Raw genomic sequence first — 7,282 nt, 5'->3', positions numbered from 1 at the left:
TATATATATATATAATTGGGTACCCATTGGGTACTCTTGTGCTTGGTGCATAGATGTTTAGAATTGTAATGGCCTCTTGGTGGATATTTTTCCTTTAATGAGTATGAAATGTTTTACTCATAGATTAGCACCTCTCAGCTCTTACTAGAGAAGGTTATTCTTCCATCTGATAGCGATTAACAGAGACTGAAAAATGGTTGACGTGCAGAGAATAAAAGACTTTGGAGTGCTCAGTTCTAAATAGGACACCTGTATCACACCCTCTCCCCCAGACTCAGTGGTCATTGCAGAACAGTGGGCAGAAAAAGTATACGAATCATAGGTGGTAGATAAATACAACAAAAGTGTTTTCCAGACAACTGTGCAGTTGCACATATGAACTCACAGTAATTGTGGCAGCATGCACAAAATTTTTTCAAGCATAAGTCTGTCAAAATATCAGCATAGAGAGCAGTAGGTATACAAAAAACTGACCAAGGGACTACTGACAATTGATAGATGCTGGGAGAGGGAGATTAATTTTCTTTAAGGATGTGATACCAGGTAGGTTGACCAGGTGCCAGGGGATGTGCATTTGGGGACACAAATTAGACTTAAAAAGTAATAGAGGGCATGAAGTCAGAGGGATAGTAATGTGTGTGTGGAGATGGGGGGAGGGGTTCAGAATATAATCAAAATACATTTAATGAAATTCTCAATCAATAAAAATATTTTTTTAATGAGAAATGGAAAGAGATAATGAAAATCAGGGCAGAATGCAATGAAATGGAGACTAGAACAGTCAATGAAACAATGAGTTTCTTTGAAATGACTGGGAAGATTGTCAATCCCTTATCTAAATTAATCAGTAGAACAAGAGAAGACACGTCTGTAAAATTAGAGAAGAAAAGGAGGATAGATTTGGAATGATTTAAAACAAATCTTTGTGAACATAAAAACTAGATTTTAAAATTCAAATTATAGGGCTGGAGAGATGTCTCAGTGGTTAAAAGCACTGACTGCTCTTGCAGAGGACCTGGGTTCAATTCCCAGCACCCACATGGTGACTAACAACCATCCATTACTCCAGTTCCAGAGGATCCAACATCCTCTTCTGACCTCTGTGGGCATTGCACCACACGGATGCACTTACACATATTCAGGCAATACATTCATACACATAAAATAAAAATAATAAAATATTTTAAAATTCAAATTATAATGAATCAGAGAATTGTTTTACAGAATTAGTAAAAATGTATCTTTAAAAATGAAGACTTTGTTCTATTAAGGATGAAGTTATGGATAAGCAGTCATAAAATAAACATGATTAATGAAAGGATATTGTACTGGATAGCTGTCCTGTACTGTATAAGAAAGAAGGTTCAGCATTGACCAGTAAGCAGCGTTCCTCCATGGCCTGTGCTTCAGCTCCTGTCTCCAGGTTCCTGTCCTGAGTTCCTACCTTCAGCTCCCTCAAAGATGAACTGTAACCCAGAAGATACAAGCCAAATAATCCCTTTCCTCCACAAGTTGGTATTGGTCAGAGTGTTTTGTCACAGCAATTGTAGGCAAACTAGAACAGAAATTGGTACCAAGATCATGGGGTATTACTGTGATAGACCTAACCCAGTGTTTTGGGGGAGGACTGTGGAAGCATTTGGAACTTTGGGCTATTTCTGTGGAGCTTGGAACAGTTCTGCTGAAAGAAGTATAAGATGATGGAGGCCTGGCTTGTGAAGCTTCAGAGGGAACTGGACACTATCAGGGCTGTTTGTGTGATATTTTGAATTGAGAATCTAGGGTTTCTGGTCAGCTGGGGCTGAAGAATCAGCTGTGATTAACAAGAGATCAGAGCCACTAAAGTGAAACCTTTGCTTTACTGGTTAGCCGAGGCTGAAAAATCAGCTGTAAGTAACAAAGAACCAGCATCACTGTGGCAAAATCTGGGAAGTATTTCTTCAGGGTCAGCACATACAAGCTATGGACCAGAGGGGGCCTGAGCCTCCACCTCAAGCTGGAAGCAGGACTTTGTAATGTGTAAGAGTCTCCTGCATGGTTCTGGTGTTGAAAGTGTGGAGGGGGTCACAGAGCAGCTGAGGCTTTGCACCCTGAGAGACCAGAAGGTGCAGCCTCAGTTTCAGTGGAGACCCCAGCTTTTTGGAGATGCCAGGACCATGGGATGATCACCAAGGGCAGCAGCAGGTGTGGAATGGAGTTGGCCTGAGCCTGAAAGATGAACTGTGTGCTGTGGATGGCAGACCCAGAGAAGTGGAGCTGCTGAAACCCTTTGGAGCCCAGAAGATCATGAGTTCAGATGTCTAGCCTTGAGCTACTTTGCTGCATTCTTCCCTTTGAAATGAAACAGTACTTAACTTGCTTTTTAAAGTATTTGAGTTTTTTAAAGGACTGTGGGACTTTTAAAGTACTGTTTTATGTTGTGATATTAATATTAACATCATACCTTGGTGATAAGAAATGGAAAGCTTATGGTTTTATAGCAATGTGTTTATAAGTCAAGTTGACAAGGGGTCAATTGTGCTGGATAGCTTTAGTTGTCAACTTGACACCCCCAGGTAGAGGGAGCCTCAATTGGGGAATTTCCTCCATTGGAATAGCTGTAGCCATGTCTGTGGGGGCATTTTCTTGATTGTTGAGTGATGTAGGAGGGCCCAGCCCACTGTGGGCAGTGCCACCCCTGGGCGGGTGGTCCTGTATTGTATAAGAAAGCAGGCTGAGCACGGGCCAGGGGAGCAAGCCAGTAAGCAGCGTTCCTCCATGGCCTGTGCTTCAGCTCCTGCCTACAGGTTCCTGCCCTGATTTCCTACCTTGGACTTCCTCAGTGATGAACTGTGAACCCAGGGGATGTAAGACAAACTTTCCTCCTCAAGTTGGTACTGGTCAGAGTGTTTTGTCACAGCAATTGTAAGCAAACTAGAACAGACACAGTATCAGTCCCCTCTTAGCTATTTTATCCACTTTTCAGAGTGAATCTAATAGTTAATCCTTATCCTTACCCACCCTTCTTCCCTCCCACTCTTAATCTTATTAATGAAAATCTGAGTATGCTCCACAGTATCCTTGGTTGCTTATCCTCCAAAAGTTGTTGAAATTAAAATTCCACTCTTAGTAATTGACTGAAGAACTCTGCTGAACTAGACACTAAACTCCTCAGTTGAGGAGATTAAAGTATAAACTCTGTATTATTTCATGAGTAGGATATGAACTGTGAAATCAGCCATAGCAGCTTGATATTACCACTATGCAAATGTTATACTAGTCAGTCAGCCTTGTAGAATCTTTAACAAAGGCAGGGCTTTTCCCCCCTGAGAACTTTAGTTCAGAATAACATTTATTCCAAAGAAAGAGAAGAAGAGCTTCAGAAATTCACAGAAAAGAAGCAAAGTCTAACTCTAGCCACAGGACTTCCCAATGGGGAAGGTCAAGCAAAAGATTCCAGAAAGAAAGCCAGGCAGCCACCGTGACAAGACACTGCCATTCCTACTCTCAGGGCAAGCTCACAGCCCCCACAAGCCTCAAAAACACTTGAAGGTTTTGGTGAGATAATGAATCCATCTATAGATGGGTCAACTGTAGATAACACAGTTTTGTGACACTGTGTGATACAGGGTCTGAACACCATCTTGAAACAACCTTTTGTTTGAAACTGACCTACCCTGGAGGCCTGAGAACAGGGAAAACTATGAGGCAGGGAGCCTGGATTTAATCTGCTCTTCCCTCAAGAAAAAACGTTGAAATCGCTATGCAGTATGAACCTCGTTGTGTTTAAAATGCATTTTTGTTCGAAAGGTATTTTCAACCTTTTCACCCTAAAGAAATAATAATAGCCATTTCTCTGTGATCCAACATCCTTGTGACTATTAGGGAAATCCCAAAGACTAAGAACTGTATTGAGGCCTAGAGCAGAGAACCCCCTCCTCTCCTTTGTTGAACCCTGCCTGCCTGCCTGCCTGCCTTCATGTTCCCACCAATATATTTGAAGTGTCTTGATTTGTGATTCCCTTTGTTCTGTACTATAAAAACAACAGAGCCGGGCGTGGTAGTGCACGCCTTTAGTCCCAGCACTCGGGAGGCAGAGGCAGAGGCAGATGGATCTCTGTGAGTTCAAGGCCAGCCTGGCCTACATAGTGAGTTCAGGTCAGCTGGGACTACAGGGAGACCCTGTGAAAAAACAAGAAACTTCACGTCTTTCCCATCTTGCAAGACGGTGGGTGAAAAGGCTGAGAAGCCTGACGCAAAGGAGAAGCCCTCAGTCAGGAAGGCTGGTGATGGTGCCACTGCAGGCAAGGCTAAAAAGGGAGACTTTTATGTTAAAAAGCTGAAGGGGAAGCCTCACTGCAGCCAAAACCCTGTCCTGGTTAGAGGAATTGTCAGATGCTTCCAGTCTGCTATGTATTCCAGAAAGGCTCAGTACAAAAGGAAGTACTCAGCTGCTAAATCCAAGATTGAAGAGAAAAAAAAAAAGGTTCTTGCTAGGGTCACAAAACCAGTTGGTGGGGACAAGAATGGTGGCAACTGTGTCGTTAAGCTTCGCAAAATGCCTAGGTATTATCGTACTGCTGCTGAGACATGGTGAAAAGCCCTTCAGTCAGCACATGAGAAAACTGCGTGCCAGCATCACCCCTGGGAACCATCCTGTTCATCCTCACCTGTCGCCAAGGGGGCAAAAGAGTGGTTTTCCTAAAGCAGCTGGCCAGTGTCCTGCTACTTGTGACTGGTCCTCTTGCCCTCAATCCAGTTCCTCATCGTAGAACACACCTGAAATTTGTCATCGCCACCTCCACAGAAGTCGGTATCAGCAACGTGAAAATCCCCCAGCACCCCAATGACTCTCACTTCAAGGAGAAGAAGCTACTTAAGCCCAGGCACCAGGAATGCGAGACACAAAGAGAAAGAGATTACAGAGCAGTGCAAGGCTGATGAGAAAGCTGTGTACTCACAAATTTTGCCAAAGAGCAATGCTGTTCCTCAGCTCAAGGGCTACCTGAGATCCCTCTTTGCTCTATCCATTAATGGATAGACATTTTCTTAATTTGAGTATTGCATGATGAATATATGAATCAAATACCACAGGATGCCTAGTGAATATATTCAGTGTTTTCTAAGTGTCTATAAAAAGTACAGTTGGGGGCGGGTATAGAAGGAGAGATGGCTCAGCGGTTAGGAGCACTGTCTGCTCTTGCAGAAGACCCGGGTTCTATTCCCAGCACCCACATGGTCGCTAAGTGACTCCAGTTCCAGGGTAATCCAAGCCCTCTTTTGACCTCTGCAGACATTGCACAACATGGGTGCACTTGCATACATGTGAGCAATACACTTATACACACAAAAAAGGAAAATATTTAAAAAATACAGTTAAAGAAAAAATAAAATGTCCCATTAGAAATCAAAAAGCTACTAAGATGGTATGGCTATTAGTGGGTGACTGGAAACCTTATCTTAGCTCCAAATTGTCTACTGTGAGGTTGACTGCTTTCCATGAATGAAAGAATAGGCTGCCTTAATTCAAAACTAGGTCCTTAAAGGCCAAGATAACTAAAAGGAAGTGGAAAGAACATTCAGTAGAACAGAAATGTGTGTAGTTGACGTGCACACATAATAGTTTTAGTAAAGGAACCTCTCGAAGGCTGCATCTGAATTCCCTTGGGAATTCATAGCATTTGCTGAGAGAAGCCAAAAGAAACAAGAAATTCAGCAACAGAAAGTAAAAGCTCTTCGCTCTTGAAAAGTTTTTTTTTTCAAGAGCGAAGGGTGGGAGATAAGCGGCAACGCAGTGCAACACCGCCATCTAGTGGTCCTAGAAAACGAGATTCACCAGGTCAGAAAAAAATGTACCTTCTTCCCCTCTCCGAGACCCCAGCCTAGTCACAGACACAAGCCTAGATGCAGAGGCTGTGGCCCCGGACCTGATGATGGAGGAGGCCATGGAGTCCACGCTCACAAGGCCAAATGCACCCCTGTACAGTTCCAGGCTGGGCAGCCCTCCTTAGTCCCTCCCTCGGAGCCATAGCAACAGCAGCAGGAAACCCGAACATGCAGGAAGGACGCGAGCGAGCTTGTCTTTGGATTGGCCAGCTTTGGGCTTGCGGGGAAGGTCGCGGGTGGGCGAGGAGGTCGCGGGCATTCTCCCTCTTGCATTTGTGCTTTTGTCCTCCAGATGCATTTGGCCTGGGGATGGGACCTGTGAGCTGCTGCCCCCCTCCTCATGTCGCCCTCTCCCGTTGCAGGCCTGTACCTGTCGTCTTGACATGCTCCTTCCACTCAGCCGGATCCGGATCGCGGTCTTCCTTGCAACCCTCCCCATCCCCCTCACTGCCCACTCCCGCGCCCACTAAGCTAATCAGGCCGCCACCGCAGCCTCTCCTCCTCAGGTCCTTGTCCTCTTCCGCTTCAAAGTCTTCCTCACACGCCCTCAGGCCCCAGGCAGCACACATGACCTGTGCCCTTCTGTTAAGATCGGTAGAGGACAGGACAGGACACTTGCCTCCAAGAAAGTTACCTCTATTTAGATAAAAGAGGTTGCTCTCCACTGGTCTGCATGAGCTCTAAGTTTTTCTCTGTGTTCAGTGCTAGGGAAAAGGACTGAAGATGAGAGACAGGAAATTATGAAAATGAGGAAACTGCATCTCTTAGGAGTACTAGCCTCCCCAAAGTGATCTCTAAGCCCTGTTCTGCAGCAGTGACAAGCTACTTAATATTCCAGTCCTTGACTCAAAGGATTACTTGTAAAGAAACTTCCACCTTTAAAATGTGGATTTGCTGCCTGTTAAAACAGCTCGTGACTTGAGTACAAAAGTGCATCACTGAAAACGAAGCTGTGTGGGGATTGGAGTCCTATTTCTCCTCTCTCTTATATATATATGATCCTGTGGCTAAATTTGAGTAGGTGCTTCTAAGAAGCAAAGCTTCCAAGCTTCAGATGTAAGGAGCTGCCAGAACACGGGGTGAGGAGTAGGCCTTGTGTTTTGACCTGACAGTGGTCCTCCAGAAGGGAAGTCTCTGTGCTCTGTCCTTATCTTTGTGATACTGTATTGGAGAGCACCTGTCTAATATGTTCAAGGCAAGGTGACATGGTGTCAAAGGAAAAAATAAGGTTACTCTAATTTTAAAAGTTTATTCAACTGGTACACAGCACAGAGGACAATGAGACCAGGTAACTCCAGAGCTGAAGCAGGATTGGAATTGGGAGGAGGTTATGCAACTGGGCTCCTTCCCAGGAGCCAGATCTGTGGTTGAACTTGCTGAGAGTATTGTACCTCATCCACTGGACCCCAAAAAGACC

The 7,282-nt window shown here is 44.5% G+C and overlaps 1 pseudogene; it reads left to right on the top strand.

Moving 5' to 3' along the window:
- Window positions 1-5,020, top strand: part of LOC103745670 — a 13,015-nt pseudogene extending 7,995 nt beyond the window's left edge.
- The last annotated feature ends 2,262 nt before the right edge of the window (window positions 5,021-7,282 follow it).

The sequence above is a fragment of the Nannospalax galili genome, unplaced genomic scaffold, assembly GCF_000622305.1.
Source record: "Nannospalax galili isolate Female #2095 unplaced genomic scaffold, S.galili_v1.0 scaffold1383, whole genome shotgun sequence".
Lineage (NCBI taxonomy): Eukaryota > Metazoa > Chordata > Mammalia > Rodentia > Spalacidae > Nannospalax > Nannospalax galili.
This window is presented reverse-complemented; position numbering and strand designations above follow the sequence as displayed.